This window comes from Stenella coeruleoalba, assembly GCF_951394435.1.
Source record: "Stenella coeruleoalba genome assembly, chromosome: 14".
In the NCBI taxonomy this organism is placed as follows: Eukaryota; Metazoa; Chordata; class Mammalia; order Artiodactyla; family Delphinidae; genus Stenella; species Stenella coeruleoalba.
In genome coordinates this window covers 9,897,049-9,918,144 of record NC_137160.1, presented here as the reverse complement: position 1 = coordinate 9,918,144, position 21,096 = coordinate 9,897,049, and the positions used below count along the sequence as shown (strand labels likewise).

At 37.4% G+C, this 21,096-nt stretch overlaps 1 long non-coding RNA gene across 3 annotated transcripts in view; it reads left to right on the top strand.

The window, feature by feature from the left end:
• Window positions 1–19,067, top strand: part of LOC307196924 — a 52,072-nt gene extending 33,005 nt beyond the window's left edge. The window contains exon 4 of one of the 3 annotated variants that reach the window (XR_013831287.1): window positions 18,769–19,067. This is a non-coding gene — a long non-coding RNA (uncharacterized lncRNA). Of the gene's footprint in view, window positions 1–12,530; window positions 13,571–18,264; window positions 18,403–18,768 lie in introns of those variants that run through there. The other 2 variants (XR_013831288.1, XR_013831289.1) reach the window with 2 other exon arrangements.
• Window positions 19,068–21,096: the final 2,029 nt, after the last annotated feature.

Genomic DNA, 21,096 nt, shown 5'->3' with positions numbered 1-21,096 from the left:
TAGATTTAGTAAAATGATATATGGAGATATTAAGTTGTCCAGAATCAACTTACTAGCAGAGATCCAAACACAGGCGGTCTGGCTCAAAAGCCTGTAAGTTTTAATCACTAAACTTTCTCACTGGCTTGACACATTTACTTTAACACTTATTCCCATCGTGAGCAATTCTTTGTTCTACTGCCTAATCATTCCGTGCTTTTGATTTCTTAGACAACTCTAAGTAAGTTTTATGATTATTGTAATGCAACGTAAAAGAAATCCCCCAAAATATCTCTTGCTATATTATTGTATATATTTAAAAGTGTGTCAATCTAATGGTCAGTCAACTAAGAAAATATTAGAAAATCATCCCCTACAGGCACAGATTTTAGGACTCTTGTCCTTGCAGCTTCCCTGATATAAACTCTTCCAATTATGCCCCCTCCATTTGTTTAGAATACTTAATTTCATCATTAAACTAGAGCATATGGTCAGACTCAAGGAAATCTGTATACTCTTTATATAATTGTTTATTTTCGTTAATAAATGATACTCTTAAAAACGTCTGGAAGAGTGGTACTTGGGAATAACAGTACCTTGAATATCATGTCCTTTCTAGTGGAGCAATTGATTACCCTCATCAGTGTGTACAGACTGGAAAGTATTCATTGTTAACTCTGAATGGAGTATCCATGTCCAAAACAAGCATTGATAATAATGAACTTACAGTTAAATTCAGTTGCATTAAATTTTAGGACTGAGTTTCTAATAGTGTTATTTTCAGGCTAACACAATAATTAGAAAAATATATATATCTTTAGTACAAAGTGTTAATGAATTTCTTGGTATTGATTGGTTTTTAAGCAAACAACAAAGAACTTTGCCAAGTACAAGATTTTTCAAAGACAGTGAAAAGAAGATAATTCACCTAAGATCACAACTATTGCTTTCTTGATAAATAAGGTTAAGAATATTTTATAATATGAGCAAAAACCTAAATAAACAAGAAAAAATTAGGTGAGATACACCCGTTATTTGTATTCTATTTTTTAAGCTTTATTGAGATATATGACAAATAAAATTGGAATATGTTTAAAGTATACAATGTGATACACAGTCAATTTAATTAACACATCAGTTACCTCATAGATTTACCTACCTCAGAAAACAATTAGCAAAATAGCAATAGTATATCCATAACTATCAATAATTAAGTGTAAATGGACTAAATTCTCCAATCAAAGACCAGAGTGGCTGAGTGGATTAAAAACTGAAAACAGACCCAACTATATGCTATTTATAAGAGACTCCATTCAGCTTTAAGGGAGACATAGGCTGAAAATGAAGGCATAGAAAAAGATATTTGTGTCATAATTTTATCAATCTAAGGAAGAAGTGTATCTAAAAGAATTTTTTTAAATGAAAAAGTATTCCTAATTACTTTTCCCTACAAAAACCATTGTGCATATGTTTTAAGGAAAGTGATACATACTATAAAAATACAAAAATTATTAGTAATTAATTTTATTAGTATTAGCAGGTGCCAACTCTGTAACTCTATAGCATTATAAAACATATATACTTTGTTACATGCTAAGTATATCTTGAAAGTAACTACTTTCCCACTTCCTCTCCTTACTCCTTCCAGTGCGTTCTTTACATACCGACAAAAGAGATCTTAAACCCACGTGAAGCATTACTGCTCTCTTGCTAAAGTTCTTGCATGACTATTCATTACTTTTAGAATTAAGTCCAAACTACCTAAATTACCTATGTGAGTCTACGTATTTCTTTTTCTAGTCAATCTCTTTGTGCATCCGTGTGCACTATTCAATACAGTCAAGTCACATTGGTCTCCTTTAAAATCCTCAGTAAAGAATTCCCCCTCGCATATTATTTGTTAGACCCTCGTTTTTTTCTTCACGTTATTTTATTCATTTGTGTTTACCTCTTTCTGTCTGAGTCCTCTACTAGAACATACATTCTGTGAAGGCAGGAAGTCTGTCTTGTTCAATATTCTTAGCTCCTGGCCAAACAGGTGAACTATAAATATTGGTTGAATGAGTAAAGCAGTGATGACTAATTGGAAAATAGCAGTTTTTGTAAAACAAATCTGAGAAATGACAGATGAAAAAGAGTGGCATTATATTGTATTCCTATAAGCTGTATAGCTTTAGGTCTAAAACCTTTTTTTTTAATTTAGGAGTGAGAATTTGATTGATAATAATATTGAATTTCTTCACTCTAATGAATTTTCTTGAGATTACATTTTAAAGCCTATTTGCTTATTCTGTAAATCTTTTTTCCCACATACCTTTTCTCAGTTTGGTGTATATTAGGCATGTCGTATTCGCTCTATGTAAATTATAACTCATAATTCTACCCTCTCATCCAGGTCTGTTTATCTCCTAGTTTTTCTATTTTAGTAAAAGACTCCACAATCCACAGAACCCACAAGTCTTCTTTAATCGTACTCTTTTCTTCACCCCTTAGAGCCAGTCTGTCAGCAGGTCCTGAAATCCCAACTCTAAAACATATCATGACTCACCCTGCTTCGTTTCAGCTGTACACTTTCCACCTTAGATCAAGAGGTTAGCAAGTGCCAAGGCTTTTGACTGCCTTTATTGTCTGATGGTGTGGAAGTCACTATGCAAAAGGAGCAGAACCATGGTGACAAGAATGAGAAGAGATGTTTATATGCATACTGAGTGGTGTTTAAGAGATATTCTGTTCTGAAACCCTAGAAGGACTGGCATAGTGACTGAAATATATGAACGTATAAGGAGAAATGTGTGGGAGGGTGAAGAAGTTACGTGAACGAGTAGCATCATTGAAACAGCATCACAGAAACAAATGACATTAGATGGCAGAGGGGTTGTCTTTCAGGCCCGTGTATATTGTATCAATTAGATTCTCAGTGTGCTTGGGTCTATGACACAGGTTCAAGTTCTTCTATGTATCTCTCTTAGTATCTTGGGCACCTAGACCATTAGTACAGTGATATTATCTTAATTATTTTCTGTGTTTTACAGACTAGAAAATTCAACATCAGATAAGGTAAACAACTAGGTTACAAGAAAAAGTAACCCTCAATTTGAAACAAATGTTTTCTGACTTTGAAGTCTGTACCCTTTACACTGTGACACAGTGATTGGCCCGTGTCTTATTCATACTCATATCAACAGTGCTAGCATTACATCTCATACTTATTGGAGCTGTTTCATTTAACTTATAAACTGATACCACTTCAGTATGAAGAACGTTCATTTTTTTTTTACAAAGATATTTATATTTCTCACTGAGTAAGGACTAATTTAGTCGATTGATCAACATTTGGCAGTGAATTACTGAGCTAATGTTTTTAGCCAAAGCTCAGCAGGGCTTCCATAACATCCCCACAGAGGCTCATGGTTCATACATGATTCACTTGTACTTAGTCTGCTTCCCGTAAAAATAATCTAAAATCATTTTTTTCATCAAATTAAAAAGACTTCCATTCATATACTTTGATGGCTACTAAATTACACTGTCAGCATACAGATGTGAAACTGAACTATATTTAGAGAAATGGCAACACTCTGAAATAAATGAGTTCAGGTGAATAATTACTTTCTATCTCTAAGACTGGGAATTTCTAATATATCATCTGCCTGTTCCAACAATGCTGAACGGAAGAGTTAGTTCTTTGTGAATTGTTAATTATAACCCTTAATAACTGATTGCAAACTCTCACTAGAGTGTATATTACTTCATTATAAATTGCACTCTGGAAACATGACATTTTAAGGAAATACAGTGAGAGATTTTGCTTGTGAAAGATATTCTACCTAGATATTAATCTATAATTATTTAAAAAATTTTGCAGTTAGGTCCACAATATCTACATAGGTACCTGCAATATCATTAATGAGAATTTCAGTGAAACTGACGTCAGATCTCCTTATACTTCCACCTAGTAAATATTTGCGTGCAATTCCTGTACATTATTCTCTACAAAGTTTATTATGGAGGACTACTCCTCCAGACATGAATTATTATAGAGCACAACACCAACAATTTTCATTTGACTATTCAGAGAAGCCTTATGTGGTTCTAAGAAAATGTCCAGGGAGGTAGGAGTGAGCATCAAAGCTGTTAGTTTCCTGGCGTGGCAGATCTTCCTCCTGGTGTTCAAGACAGACTAACTTGTGCCTATACGTGATCTTTCAAGGTTATCTCTGTCAGAGTATGGCTCAGTATTTGGGGGATACAGATGGCTTACATCTAAGCTAGCTGTGTATTACTCCTGCAAGACAACTCTAACTTTAGAACTAGATCAAAGACAATAATTTATATATACTTTTAGGACATTTCCCAGATAACATGTTCTGAGTTACTACTGTTGTATCTGATACTGTACTCAATATTTTAACTGTGCTATGTTAATACCTTCAAAGGTTGTATAAGGAAAGTACTATGATTATCTTTATTTGTAGAGGGGAAACCACGGTTCAAGGAGGCTTTGTCACTTGGTCTAGGACATGTACTATGTGAAAGCCGTGATGACTTTGTTCTCGACTGTGTTCTAGGAGGGGGCTGATTTTTTGTTCAACAGATTTATGTGCCTTATTCGCTGTTATAATTTACCTGCATTAAATTATACATGCCATTTTAAGAGTTGTACTTTCAGCATTCAATTATTTTAATTTGCTTTAAATATAAAATGTTTAGAACTAGTGAACTAAGTCATCTGTATTTGAAACCATAGAAAGCTTTAAACATATAGAGTTCATCTTATTGTTGCAGCAGTTAAGTGGGTTCAAGTGGAAGTACAAAAAGGGTATTAGTCCCTCATTATATTTTAGGAATATTATCCTTGTTGTACCAGTTTGTCTAAAATGCAGCTGATAAACTATTTAAATATGAAATGTGTTTTAGCTGATAAAATATCAGTAAAACTAAAAATGAATGAATGCCGTGTAAAAGCCAGGTTAATTAGGAAATGATCCCTCGAATACCTTCTGGAATATAGTGGAATTAGTGATTTCAGCACTTTATGTTGATGCAAAGCCAAGGAGCCATGAAGAGAGAGTTTTATTCCGTTAATTAGAGAAAGCAGTGTTCCGAGGCACTGGGAAGTTATGAGGTCAGGCTCTCTTTTATGTTTGAATCAGCTCCAAAATACCATTTACTAGTACTATGCAGCTCATTTTTGAAGATTTTGAAGATTTTACTATCATTCAGTACCTCATGAATCCTGAGTTTTAGGGATATTTTTCTTTTTGTTCTAGAAACATCCTTACATCAAGCTGAGTCTGTATCCATAAGAGAACAATTATGAGAATTGAGTATTTTTAAGTATTTGAAAGTGCTTTGTAAATATTAATGCACTTTATCGTGCTCACTTTTACTTGACAATTTAAGTAGGCATATATATGTATATGTGTATATAAAACATGTATTCCAAATATTCTATTAATATGTGGTTAAATATTGTAAATACTCAATTTTTTAAAATGGGATAAATATGTATATATTCTATATAAATATATCACCATACAAATATTATTTGTAACTGACATATAAAGAGAGTGTCTATAAACCCTTCTTCCTTTCCTCTTTTCATTACAGTATTATTTACTCTTTTCCCTGTAGCCCCTCTTCCTTATTAATTTTACTAGTCTGTGTTCAACTTTTACTTACATATAACTAATATGTTATTCCAAACCTCATTATTTTTCTGAAGATCCCATCTTAATACTCAGCACCTCACTCACAGCAGGAAGTCTTGCTCCTATATCATTGGAAAACATGAAAGAGGCAGAGTTATTTATGATACAGCATGGGCTATATTCATCTTATCCAGTAAATAAAAACATTTCCAGTGAATCTGTACATTTTTCAATACCCTCTGTGGTGTGATCCTATGGTCAAACTGTCTCAGAGCTTATTTTAAAAAAACACATTCTTTAAAAACTCAGGAAAAAAATAGTCATAACTATAATCTGGATTGTTACACGGTTTACTAGAGTGAATGCAAACCTGAAATTGCACATGGTCACTAGGAAGACAATTCTTACTAAAAAAAAAAAAAAGGGAGAGTGAGTCGCCGCCCGAGGTCATTACCCAAGTTTGATCAAAACCATATTTCCTAAAAATGTAAGAATCTTGGATGGTATTGGGCATGAGTGATATAATAATATCCAAATTATCAAAACCATGATAATTGACTAAGATTTTTTTTAAAAACTTAAATAAAACTGACTTATTGTCACATGGATGACTTCAAGTGAGGAAAAAAATAAGAAAGAAAACAAAAAGAAAGGGCTAATGTATCACTATGGGAGAAACACATAAGGGTTTATTTAATCTCACACTATATAAAAAAGTAAGCTCAAAATGGATTAAAGGCTGAAATATAGGAACTGAAATTATACAACTACTGGAAGAGAACATGGGATAAAACTTCTTGACGTTGGTCTGAATGAGGAATTTTTAGATATGACACTGAAAGCACAGACAACAAAGCAAAAATACATTAAACTAAAAAGTCTGCACAGGGCTTCCCTGGTGGCGCAGTGGTTGGGAGTCTGCCTGCCGATGCGGGGGACACCGGTTCATGCCCCGGTCTGGGAAGATCCCACATGCCGCGGAGCGGCTGGGCCTGTGACCCATGGCTGCTGGGCCTGCGCGTCTGGAGCCTGTGCTCCGCAATGGGAGAGGCCCGTGTACTGCAAAAAAAAAAAAAAAAAAAAAAGTCTGCACAGCAAAGGAAACAATCAACAGAGAGAAGGGTAACCTATAGAATAGGAGAAAATATTTGCAAATCATATATCTGATAAAGGGTTAATATCCAAAATATGTAAGAAACTCATACAACTGAAAAGCAAAAAAACTAGTAACGCATTTAAAAATGGGCAAAGGACCTAAATTGATAGTTCTCAAAAGAACAGATACAAATGACCAAAAATATGTAAAAAGGTACTCAACATCACTTATCATCAGGAAAATGCAAATCAAAACCACACTGAGATATCATCTCACATCTGTTAAAATGGCTGTCATCAAAAAGATAAAAAATAAGTATTGGTGAGAATGTTGAAAAAAGGGAACCCTCCTACACTGTTGGTGGAAATGTAAATTGGTACAGCCATTATGGAAAACAGTAAGGAGGTTCCCCCTGCCAAGCTTAAAATAGAGCTACCATAAGATTCAGCAATCCCACTTCTGGGATATCTGGGGATATCCAAAGGCAATGAAATCAGTATCTCAAAGAGATACCTGCGCCCTCATGTTCATTACAGAATTATTTACAATAGCCAACACATGGAAACATGTGTCCATCGACAGATGAATGGATAAAGAAAATGCAGTATATAGATATACAGTGGAACATTACTCAGCCATAAAAAGAAACGAAATCCTGCCACTTGCAACAACGTGGATGAACCTGGAGTGCATTGTGCTAAGTGAAATAAGGCAGACAGACAGATATTGGATGATCTCAGTTATATGTGGAATCTAAAGTAGTCAGACTCATAAAAGTAGAGAGTAGAATGATGGTTGCCAGAGTCTGGAGGAGGAGGGAAATGGGGAGAAAGTGGTCAAAAGGTAAAGATCTCTTTAGTTCTCCAAGATGAATGCGCTCTGGAGACCTAATGTCCAGCAATGTGACTGGACATAATAACAGTGCAATAATAACAGTGCAAATCTAATTCAGTTGATTTATACGGTTGCTAGGACACCTCCTGGTAAATTCCTCAGAGTTCGTTCATTTTTGGAGCCAAGCCATATACAGCCTAACCTGTTGAAGTGGATGGAGCAATGGAAACTGGGCTGGTAAAAGGGTGTGACTTCCAGAGGCAGATGAAAGGTCTGAGATTCCGTAGGGAGCAGTGGTTCAGTGTGTAGGAACTTTCATAAATCCATCCTCCAAAAGAATTCACACCAAACTCTCTGACTTTTCAATTCCCAAGATGCCTTCTGTGTGGAGCGGGTCAGGGAAGAAGGAGGTCATTTACCTGCCTATATGGTGAAAGAAAGGCAAGCGTAAGCAAGGAGAACAAAGGATGACAAATATTTGTTCCCTGAGAGCAAGGACTGGGGCTGCTTTGCCCAACATTTTATTTCACATTTTCTCACACAGTGTTTTGACACTTAGGTGATCCTCTATACACGTGAGATAAATGAACATTGATAATAGGAGTAGGACTTTGTGTAGCAATCCAGAGACCAACAGGAAACTTGTTAGAGAACTTCTTAGCAGGAAACTTGGTAGAGGACTAATATTTAATATATTTAGAGAGTCAAGATTTTAAATGTGTAAGGTTAAACAAAAATAATTCTTACCATTTTCCTTTTGAAAAACTAAGTGTATCTCAATGGTTTTATAACAGTTAATGACATAAATATGGTAGCCAATGTTTCCATGATCCTTCATCTCTTTGTATGTAGAAACAAGATGTTAACCATTAGACTCTAATGCCCTAGCCCAGTGGCTCCCAATTATGAAATGCACAGACCCCAAACATGCCCACGGGTGTAAACTGGAGAAAATAGTTTCTGTATGACAAAATTGTAGTTGAAATACTTATCAAAACAATATAGACTTTGATGTCAATATGTCGATATATACATACAGAAATATATAATTGTACAACATGTATTTCAAAACCTGGAGAAAAGTAACTCTGTATCAAATTGGGACTGTCACACCCTATTTTAAGCAATGATGAACTGATAAGAGGTATCTGAAAGCAGATTTCAGTGATATTTGTAAGGTAGCTGAAGTCAGGATTGGTGCAATTTATGCTACGTAGGCATAAAAGGCAACCCATTGCCTGCTTCTCTGGAATAATAATTCCAAAAACGGTTACTTTGAGGGAATAAAACTTTTTAAACGTACGCCTTCCAACCTCTGCAGATAATACTGCAGAAGCCTTCAGTTAAGATGCCTCCCTCCTTTTAAGTGAGTGTCACTGATGTCTGTCACGTGGGCTCCCAACATCGCCTGAAAAGTTTGTTTCACTCAGATTGGCTCAAATTTTAAGGGCAGTCACACATGATCAAAATAAATGTCTTTATTTTTTTAATACAGCAACTATTCCCCAAATCTTATTTTACTCAGTACTCATGTACATGTTTCTGTGTGTCTTTATCAATAAAGCAAATCTTCATCTTAAAACCAAGAATAACACCATGAAAGTCAAATCCTTTCACCTATCAAAATTGGCAGAAAATTTTCTGACAAAGTAATAATTACCACGGATGCTTCAACAGCTCTGCTGCAGTTATCATTATAGATTTTATAGATTTGGTGACAGTGAAGCTTTCTGACATTACATTACATAAATTAGGGTATAATGTGTTAAATTACTTCCCCAGCAAGGAGATGCAGGTCTGAAAGAAGAAACACTCAGAATCTTGAGTATCAGATAATCAGAAAAGATAAATTATTAGAGGTCAGTTAGTCCATTATGTATTTATTTCCATATAAAATAGATATTTTGCATTCTAATTGAAAGATTTTAAAATATAAATGCTAAATAAAATTGCAGTGAATTGACTCACCCTTAGACTGACTATAATTATCTCTGATTTCTTAGCAGATTTAGCTGACAACAAAAAAATCCAACAGAGAACATTGGGGTCACTATTTCCTTTGGAAAAAGGAGATATATTTCATTTGTAATGTTGCTGATATTAAAAGCGGATATATTTTCTGACTTAAACACTGTTGGATTTACTGGCACTTTAAGAATAAGCAAGAAGAGCTTAAGAAGTTGTTTTCTGTAATTGGAGAAATGCTTCCTCTGGAATTCTTGGAACCAAGTTTCCCAAATTGTTTTGCATTTTTTGCATTTTGGCTTCTGACCAGATCAAAATATTTTGTATTTGTGAAGGCCCCGCTGAGACTGTACAAATCTGGTTGGAGTAATTGGGTATGTTGGACTGTATTGTACTGATTATTCAGAAAGAGAGTACTTAAGTGACATGGACCATCTTCTCTAGTTTTTGTAATAGAAACTAATTTCTTACGTTAAGTACATGCTTCCTTTGTATGTTAAGGAGCTTTAGAAACCTGCTCTTTTGGTTGGCTTGGGAATTTGAGAGTGAACTTCTTGGCAGTAGAACACCATCAAGAATCCAGAATCCAGAGTTAGTGGAGAGATAACATATACCCAAAGGCAGACACCAACAGAATCTAGAAACGTTGCAGTAGATATTTCTGCTCTAAGTTGTGATAGATGCACTGTGTGTGTGTACGGCAAAATGTTGTTAGCCTACTGAATATCGTATTACTGTCCGTCTTGAATGTAGTTTGTCTCTGCCACAGAGCTGGGCAGAGAATTCCAGCTCTGATTCTTTTCCTTGGAGACTGGCACCAGTTCATGTTTTCACAGTCAAGCACACTGACAGAGAAAGATCTTCCTGGGACTTTCCGAAGCTAGAAGGCAAAATATTTATGTGAACTCAGTTGATATTTCTTAAAACAGCTGTTTTGGGAAAATGACACAGGGTCTGATAAAAGTATGTCAGCTTTTTTTAATGTCAGAAAAATCCCTTTGAGACAAAGCAAGATGTGTTTTTCCATGGCTCATTGTAAAACCTGAAATGATGTTGGAAAAGGACTATTCTGAGTAAATAATGTCTTTAACTTTGAATTTGTAAATATTTTTACAGTTTGAAAGGATAAGTCAAATGTCAATAAAACAGAAGACTTTATATCAGTGATGAAATTGCTTTAAAAATAATCTTAAAACTATTTGTTTTATTTTCAGTGTAAAAGCCTACAATTTACGAAGTGGTACTAGATTAATTTCTAGTTTAATATGATAACTGCTTGTTTTTTAACCTTTGTGATCTATTTTTAAATTAATTTTTAAAGCAGTATTTGCAAAGAAGTTTTTATCAAAAACATAGCACAACTGAGAGTTGTCATATTTTTTTCCATATAACTGATTTAGTCTATTCTTTGAATACATAAAAGTGATTAAAAATGTCGCTTACACACAATAGGAAAATGTGTTCATTACCATGAAAGAATATTGTCTGAAATCTACAGTGCCTAGTAGCTTTTCTACTACACTATTCAGGTTTCTCCCCCTTTGATACTGCTGTCTGCAAGGACTCTGCCCAATCTTCTGTAAAGGGCTTGCCCTACTGGAGATCTTCCACATCTGCCAGTAGGGACTCTTATATCTTCATATTCCTTCTTCCCAAGGTTAAATTAATGGCCTATATCAAATCTTATGACCTAATGTCCACATGTATCATCCTTAAATGAATACAACTACTCAATATTTCCATAGCTATTGAGTTTTACTGAATCATACAAATCAGTTCCTCTATAAAAATAGACAGCAAATTCAGTTTAGCCTTTTATTCTCCCACACGACCTACTATGTTTTCTAACCAGCCTCTCTCCCATTCTCCATTTGCATAGGTTTAAAACAAATGTACTCTTTTCAGATATTCTCCACCTCGCTGCAAATCACATCAATTGTGACCTCGCTTTCCTGTAACAATTCTCTAAATGAACATTCCTTTTCACCCACTGGTTTCCTTTCCCTTCCTGGTACAAAGGGTCCCATCCCTTTCCTTTTTATATTCTATGGTAATTCATCTTTGTTGTTTATCTACTTATAGTCCATTTTCTTTTAAACATGCTTGAACCCAACATAAAAAAATAAGAACAAATTAAAACTCTCTTCCATCATTCATTCTCCTCCTCTTCTTCAGCTCTAGTGCCCACTTTTCTGCTGTAATCGTTAACAAACTTTTCTGTGCATACTCTTTCCCTTTTGCTCCTTCTGTTTGCTCTGAAATACCCTTAATATTAACCAGATGTCCAAGTAACAAGTAGGGTGCATAATCATAGCTATTTCAGAATTATGACACATGGATGTTCTTAGAGAAGACAGGGAGGAGTGATTGCTGACCTGGAGTAGCTGAGCAATTCTTAATGTATCCGTTGCACTAATTTAGGAGTACATCCTTGGCTGTGTAATAACTGCCAGTCTAGTCTCACAATGTAAATTATAATCTTCTTGAAAATTGATACTATCTGTTAGATTTCTGTATTACTTTACTCCATAAATAGAAGTGCTTAGTCACTATTTTATGGGAAATGAGAGAAAGTGTACACATAAATGCAAGTGTAAATAGAGTCCCTAAGCACAGCACCTTACAGGCTTCTGAGAAGCTCAGAAATATCACCATAAGTGCACATTGTTCTCTTCTAGCGTGATTCACCCCCAGCATATCTGGGTCATAGAACTTGTGCTGACAGAAGGCAGAATCATAATGAAAAACCATTGCATTGCCTAAGGAATGTTAATGAGAATTATACATTTTAAAAACTTTTTAATATACTAATAATTTTCTTCTTTCAAAATAGCTTTGGATTTTAGAAAAATCAAGTATTATCACTACTAATCTACAGATGAAAGAACTGACACCTAAGAAGGTTAAATAACATTGTAGGTGATATCAAGTTGTGTGTTCTATTCAGTTAATGAATTGGAAGTTGGCTTTGGGCTTTGAATATTGCTTTCTTTCTATCTCATTAGTCACAGTGGCTCCCTGACAGGTGGTTTACTTCTTCTAGTCAATATGCCAACTTCAGAAGCTCCAGAAGAGAGCCTGAGAGAATTTATGGCCCAGGCAAAGATGCATCTCTAAGGGGGCAACAGAGGATGGCAGTCAGCCTAGGGCTCTGGAAGGTGGAGAAGAATGGGCAGGCCTTAAAGAGAAGGAAGATCACCAGCCTTTCCCCAGCCCAGCATCTGAAAAGCTGACCAAATTGACCAGCCTCACCTTTCATGAGTAATCAATGGTGTGAATACCTCAGATCCAGACCTATATTTCTCGGCTGCCCAGGGGGCCAGGAAAAGAGCCCTCCTCTAAAACTGATTGTTGAAGCCGGGCTCGTTCCCAGGCTGGTGGAGTTCCTGAAGACATCACCACTGTTCATAGCTAGAGGCAGCCTGGGCTCTGACCCATTTTGCTTCAGGGACTTGGGAGCAGACCCTAGCCAGCCACTGGGGAAGGGCGGGGGCATCCAGCCCTTGACTGAGCTCTTGCCTTCCTCTCGTAACTGTGTGTGAACAGGCAGGGGGGGCTCTTGGTAACAGAGCAGGTGACGGCCCACAGTTGAGACATCATCTGGAGCAATGCCATCCCACACCTGCTGGCCCTGGTGTCATCAACCAGACCAGTCTCAATGCTATGGAACATCACGTGGACCTTGGCCAACCCGTGCTGAAACAGGAGCCCCTGCTCTCAGAAAAAGCAGTGAAGTAGATGTGGCCCATCCTCTCCTACCTCCTGCACCTCCAGGACAGCGAGGTTCTCTCGGACTGTCCTGAGCCCTGTCCTACCTCAGCGAGGGCTGCAGCAAGTGCATCAGCCTCGTGATGGACGCAGGGGTCCGCCCAGTCTGGTCCAGCTCTTGTCCAGCTCAGAACTCAATGTCTTAACCCCCTCTCTCCACACTGAGGGGTCATCGTCCCTGGAGCAGGCCACAGACCCAGGTGGCATTGACACAGGCATGCTGAGCGTGCCCCCGCAGCATGGATAGGGCCCATGTCCCCCATCCAGAGGAGGCAGCCGGGACCCTACCAGCTCCTCCAGCAGCTGGTTGCTTGTGGCATGATGCTCCCTTGGCGGCTCTGCTGAAAAGTGGAAAGTTTAATGGCCAGAAGGAGGCTATCTGGACGACGGCTAACTTCACAGCTAGGGGCACTGTGCACTGGCTGATCCCGCCTGTCCACTCTGGGGTCTTGGAGCCACTGATGGATCTGCTCACCGTGTAAGACATCCTGGACACCATCTCCAGATAGCAGAGAAGCTTGCTTGCTTTCTTGTTTTCACGACAATTTTATTTATTTTTTAAAATTTATTTATTTATTTTTGGCTGCATTGGGCCTTCGTTGCTGCGTGCGGGCTTTCTCTAGTTGAGGCGAGCGGGGGCTGCTCTTCGCTGTGTTGCGCGAGCTTCTTATTGCAATGGCTTCTCTCATTGTGGATCACAGGCTCTGGGCGCACGGGCTTCAGTAGTTGTAGCACACGGGCTCAGTAGTTGTGGCTCGCGTGCTCTAGAGCACAGGCTCAGTAGTTGTGGCGCACGGGCTTAGTTGCTCCGCAGCATGTGGGATCTTCCCGGACCAGGGCTCAAACCCGTGTCGCCTGCATTGGCGGGCAGATTCTTAACCACTACGTCATCAGGGAAGCCCAGCAGAAACCTTTCTGAGAAGGAAACCTGTGTCTTTTCATAGAAGAACCCCAAAAGGTAACTTCTTTAAGAAACAGCACTCCTGTATCTTATTATATCATGGGTGTAAAGCTTTTTAAACTGAATGTTAATAAAGTTGAAGCTTTCACCCCATCTATCAAAAATATATATCACTGTAACTACACACTTCCACACATACAGGCCCTTGCCCCCAAACGCAAAAGACCTGTACCTCAAATTGAGTGAGGCATTGTAAAGTATGACAATTTCAGTGATTTTCTGCTGTGCAAAAGCATGAACTTGAGGTTTTCACACACTGAAGTTGCCCTAACTGGGGAATCCTAGAAAGAAAAACCCACACTGGAGTTCCCAGGAAATGGAAAGGAAAGTTTTAAATGAATCACCTTTAGTTTATGGGAGGAATCATAACCAAGAGACAGAGCCAAGGTAGAGACTTATTTAAAAAAAAAAGAAAAAAAACAGAAACAGGTAGAAAATATAAAAGAACAAAGTCCATCTCATTACTTTTGTAAGATAAAATGATTTAAAAGTGTAGATCAAGAGAGGTGGTACCTGGCAGTTCCTCACAGGTTGAACTGAACCATTTGTCATAACTTCTGTTATACCTGACAAACTCAGGTTTTCACATAAATTATGAAGTTACAGAATTGCCGTCCTGTTTCATTCATGGCAGGTTTTCCTCTCAAAAGCCTTGGAACAACTTTAGGATACTACAGTAAAGCCCCTGAGTGTCATGTGATAATTTAAAGATATTAACGTATCTACAGACACTTATTCAATACTTTTTGGTGGAATGAAGTGTTATTTTATATCTGGTTAGTGAGAGAAATCTTGTTAAGTGAGATTCTGGAGACTTGAAGAAATTGGGGGAGAAAGAATGAAATATATTTTATCAAACAAATGCTATTTTTAAAAACATGTAAATATTTCTTGATATAATGGAAGCATCCGTGAAATAGAGAACCTTTTTATTAGTATATAGATAATGTAAACAGATCTAATCTGTTCTTCAGGTTGTTTTCTGATACCTTAATAACTTAATAATTAGAATGTGTTAGGCTAAATTTTTAAAATTTCTCCTAGATAAATTGTGCACAGAGAGAAGATAATTGTGCCTGGAGAGAAGTAGTGTACATGAATTATCACTACTTTCAAATAATACAGCATCAGAGTAATTTAAGAATGACCCTAGTCTTAAGCACTGATGGTGTCACTGACTGCATCGTTTTGATGTGTATATTAAAGACTTTTCCATGGCTACATCTTTTATTAGATTAACTTCAATGAATTAGACATCAGTTAAATAGATTAAACATTAATGTTAATTTTAATAATAAAGCTAAGGACACATTTGTTTCTTGTGGCCTTTCTATGTGAGGCTGGTTATGTTTAACCTTTGTTATGTTCCTGGCTCACTTCTTATGAATCAGTCAGAAGGGTGCCTGATTGAGGCTGCAGGTGGCATAAATCAGTATTTGATGAAATCTCTGTTTAAATGGGAATAAACAGAGTAATTGGCACTTAATTAACATCAGTGATAAGATGAAGTAACAAGCCTATCTTTGAGTGCATATGGATTTTTGTAAAAGTCTACTGCTGTTTGCTTCCAATCCAAGTACTCTTGAATAAAGCTTTATGATATATTTAACTTCTATTGATGTATTGGTTTATTAGCCAGATTCTAACGTTGTGTTTACCAAAATCTATGATATTGCTTAGATAAACAAATTGTTATCTTCAACTGTTACACTGTTTACCTGAAATTATGTTCACTGGGCATATACATATACGCGTAATTATATTATGTATAATTCTATGTAACTACTGTACTTCAAATTTTATTGACAAAATATGCTCATTAAGATTAGAAGTAGTGGGCTTCCCTGGTGGCGCAGTGGTTGAGAGTCTGCCTGCCAATGCAGGGTACACGGGTTCGTGCCCCAGTCCGGGAAGATCCCACATGCCGCGGAGCGGCTGGGCCCGTGAGCCATGGCTGCTGAGCCTGTGCGTCCGGAGCCTGTGCTCTGCAACGGGAGAGGCCACAACAGTGAGAGGCCCGTGTATCGCAAAAAAAACACAAAAAACAAAAAAAAAAAACAAAGATTAAAAGTAGTTACACATACACATGTATAACCGAATCACTTTGCTGTACACCAGAAACTAACACAACATTGTAAATCAACTATACTTCAATAAAATAAATAAAATTTTAAAAGCAAAAAAAAAAAAGGTTAAAAGTAGTGATGAATTTTTTTCTTTATTACTAATATTTTGCCAAACTCCCATAATTTAATTTTTTTCTGACGTTTTCTCACCTGGAACACCAAGCAATAACTCTGGATCATGAATATTTCTTTTTAGTTAATACCAGTTACTTTATGATACCTGAACCTGCACCTCAGCTTCTCAATACATAAAACAAATAAAACTACTTTTATTGTCAACAGTACAATTTTTAATACACAAGCAATACATGCTTAACTTAAGGGAAAAATATTTGCAGATCAAGAAATAGAATGATGGAAAAGCCTCTACATATAATCTGTCTCCAAAGAAATCGTATTCCTTTTTGTCAACAACTAACTATAATGGCCTTGGGCTCCTTACTTAATTCTAGACTCCCTCAATGTCCTTGCCTCCAAAGTGGACAGTTGAACCACATGATAGTTTAGGTTGCTTCTTGTCTGAAATTGTGGTCTAGACATGCTTATTTTCCCCAAAATACAGCACTTTGAGTCCTGAGCGTCACTCCCTCTTCACCAGTTCACGCCACTTGTGCTGCTTGAAATACAGTCCCCACCTCAAGCCCACTCCTCCAGTGCCTGAAATGGACATTTCCTCTCTGATTTAGGGTACTTGAAATATATTTAGCTGATGAGAGCTCATAATCTAGAATATGTGATTTTATTTCAGTAGGTGGATAATTTACTAAGATTTTCTGTTTGATTTGCTAAATTAGAGAATAGTCTGTGAGGTAGACATTTATAAATTGCACTCTTTCGAATCAGATGCCTGAAAATAAATCCATGTATCCAGGAGATAAACAGTATTCAGCCACGGCCTTTTCAGCACTCACCCCATGACCAGTGGGGAGATATATCTAGAAAAAGATTACTTCAGAACAGCATGAATACATTCAGGTATCTGCTAAATGTCCAAATATTATTTAACCATGGTGACATTAGATATTTTATTATCATAAGTAGAAAATAATACTGTACCCGCGACTTAATCATTCTTAGTAAGTTTTTTTAAAACAATTTCCCATTTTAAAACTGTGAATCTGTAGAAATAATGAAGGCACTGATGTATATTAACTATATGAGCAAGTCTATTTCTGATTTAGGTCTCACTTTTAAGGGAATTGTTCATTGTATTGAACGTTCTTTTAAGCAAATGGTAAATTTGCTCACATGAGGAGTTAATAATGAAACTGAAGGAAGAAAAGTTGCTTTTACAATAACAAAGAATTTTGAATAAGTCATCGACATTAATCTAGAAATTGCTACCTGTGTAATAGTTACCATTTTAGGACATACTGTGGATTTTCTACTGTGACCTTTAATTGTTTAAATACAGACATTCCTTGACTTAGGATGGTGGTTTGGCCTACAGTTCTTTTGACTTTAAGATGATGGGAAAGTGACACATTCAGTAGAAACTACTTCAAAATTTGAATTTTGAGCCTTTCCCAGGGTAGTGATATGCGGTTCGATCCTCTCTCCTGTTGCTGGGCAGTGGTAGCTCCGTCAGCCGTGCAGTCACCAGGGTAAACAGCTGAGACACTTGAACAATTCTGTACTCAGACAACCATTCTGCTTTTCACTTTCCATACAGTATCCAATACATTATGTGAGCTATTCAACACTTTATTATAAAACAGGCTTTGGGTTAGGTGATTTTGCCCAACTGTAGGCTAATGTAGGTGTACTGAGCTCATTTCATGTAGGCCAGGCTAAACTATTACGTTTGGTGGGTTAACTTTATTAAATGAATTTTTTTTTTTTCGTTATGCCGGCCTCTCACTGTTGTGGCCTCTCCCGTTGCAGAGCACAGGCTCCGGACGCGCAGGCTCAGCGGCCATGGCTCACGGGCCCAGCTACTCCGCGGCATGTGGGATCTTCCAGGACCGGGGGCACGAACCCGTGTCCCCTGCATCGGCAGGCGGACTCTCAACCACTGCGCCACCAGGGAAGCCCTAAATGCATTTTTGACTTATGATATTTTCAGCTTAGAATGGGGTTATTGGGACATAACCTCACTGTAAGGTGAGGAAGATTGGTATATTATTAAATTAAATGTTCCAGGATATTCGGTCTTCCCTATTTTATTACCTTTGAGATATTAAGAGTACAGTGGAGTACTCTGACTACCGGGTTCTTATTTCTTTCTGGACTGGAGAGATCTCTTCCACCACCAAGCGCTTTGACCCCTCTCCCCTCTTAAAAATAAGAACCTATGGTTTAGGAAACAGGAAGCAGCTAAGGGACATGTGACTTCCTCTTTCTCTGCCTGGCAGTCTCATCCTAACTCTGCTCATTTTGACTTTCCAGGGGAAGGAACATAACAGCCCTCAGTCTACCAAGAAGAGCAACAGGAAAAGGTGACAAGCTCTATTTTTCATGACTTTATATCATAATTCACTTAGATTAAAAAAAACTATGGATTTCTAAATCTTCATCCAGGAAAGAGATTTTCTGTATCAAAGATCAACTGAGACATGAATATGCTACAGGTTCACTCCTTCCATAGCAAGGTGGTTGCCAGGCAACCGAGAGCCGTCAAGGACTCTTAGTTTTTACAAATCTCCGATGGCTAGAGAGGACCACTGCTCTCCTCCTTGATGCACTGACAGGACTGTTGAATTGTGTTATTAGTTTTTGTGTGTTACTTGTTTGAGACGGCAATAGCAGCAGCAGATATTCCACATCAGGGAGTAGGATGTATGCTGTTTGGAATAGAGTAACAGGTCTTAGAGTTTACTTAGTAAAATAAGTATTTCAAGGCTGAAATGAGCAACAGAAAATGCACTTATCTCTGCTTTCATGTGCATCTCAGACCTGAAACTGTCTAAACTCTGAATAAGAGTTTGAATTAGCCATGCTATTGAACACAATTTACAGAGTGAAAATGATTACTATGATTAAAATTCTCAAGTTACATGTCTCTGGTTGAGAATGGTAGTATATTATATTAGTAGTTGACAGAGGTCCTCTCAGAAAAAAAAGTGTTTGCTAAGAAGCATAATTTAATAATGGCTTTGGGTTGAATTTGAGCATCTGTCGGTTCTTTTGTGGTTTGTACCATTGAGAGGAGACAGTTTTCTAGATAACTGAGGTGGGAGAGTATAGAGTCCCAGCCTGGAGGGAGATGATTAAAAGTGGGGAGGTAGGAAACAGTTATGGAAGGAAGAAGTCCCATAAACATTGCTATAAAAAGCAAACTTTCTTCATGACCATTAAAAAATGCTCTGTGTAAAGTTTATAAAATCCCAAAGTGCTTCATATGAGTGATTTCTGTAGCTAATAGGGAAGTTGATTAGGGACTAAGATTCATATTGTTTCACTGTAGATATAGCAAAGAAAAGGCATCCCAAGAAATCAAGAAGCAGAGAGGGGCAGAACATCACACAATGGAGGCTTAATTCTAATATAATAAGCAGGGCAGGGTGGAGAAAGCTCTTGACGTAGGTTGTGGTGGCCATGAAGGTTCTCCACTCAAATCTCATTCAAAGAACCTGCTTCTGGGAGCATAGCTGACTGATGGTCTCCAGTTAAAGTTGGAGCCTGGCCTCTTCCCAGCCAGTAATGGATCATGGCAGGGGGATTGGTGGGAGACACTCCTTCCCAACATTGGACTTTTTCATCGGGAAACTTTGCTCAGGTTGCTCCCCAGAGGCCTGGCAGAGACTGTCCAGGAGCTGTGCTGTGGTCTGAAGCTTTCTAACCGACGCTTCCTTCCCTCTTTCTTTTCAAGGAGCGGTAGTCTGAGGTTTCCCTTGACTGTCCATCCTTACTGTTCACCTTCCACAGGCGTTTCCCCAATAAATCTCTGGTATAACTGTTCCCACCTTAACATCCACTTCTCACAGTAACACAGAGTTTAGCCTTGAGTCGAGAGCTTGGCAGCTGCTGTAAATAATCTACAGAGCCAGTATTTTTTTTTAATGTAACCTGTATTCCTCACTAGGATTAGGCAAGTAATAAAAAGAATCATACCCCCAAGTGGCCAGGCTCCGTCCAAGAGGATATGCCAGCATACATGGTAAGATTTGGGGGAATGAGATTAGAGGTAAGACAATAGTGCTATCCTTTCTCCTTTCTGCCCACACGCCCAAGTCAAAGGGACATTTTCCCTATCTTCTTCATGTCTGGTATTCAATTGTTAAGACAGTTGAAACACATAAGTAGCCTGGGCAACATTTAAATAAATGATTTTCTTATTATTCAGTTTTTCCCATAAGCTATTTTGTAACAGTGCTAACACACATTTCTCTCAGGGGAGAAATCCCACCAGATTGTAGTTTCCACTCAGAGTTCAAATACATCTTTCTAAGATAATCTCAGCCTCAATATATTTCCCAAGGTCTGCTATCCAGTCTTATTCGTTTCTACCTTATTATAAAGGTATGAAACAGATGGGGGAATATTTTTCTCATTCTACTCAGTACATTGAGTTTACTTCTTTTGAAGTACTCCTGGCAAACGTTCCCATTTTATTTTTGCATTAAAATATAAACTATATGATACAATCTCATTAAAAGTTCAAAACTGAATATATATTTATGAATAATTGAATAGAGAACACTTTATACTCCAAAATTCCTATTTGAGAGAAAACTACGGTTTCGGAAAAAATATTGTGACAAAATGCTTTGGTTG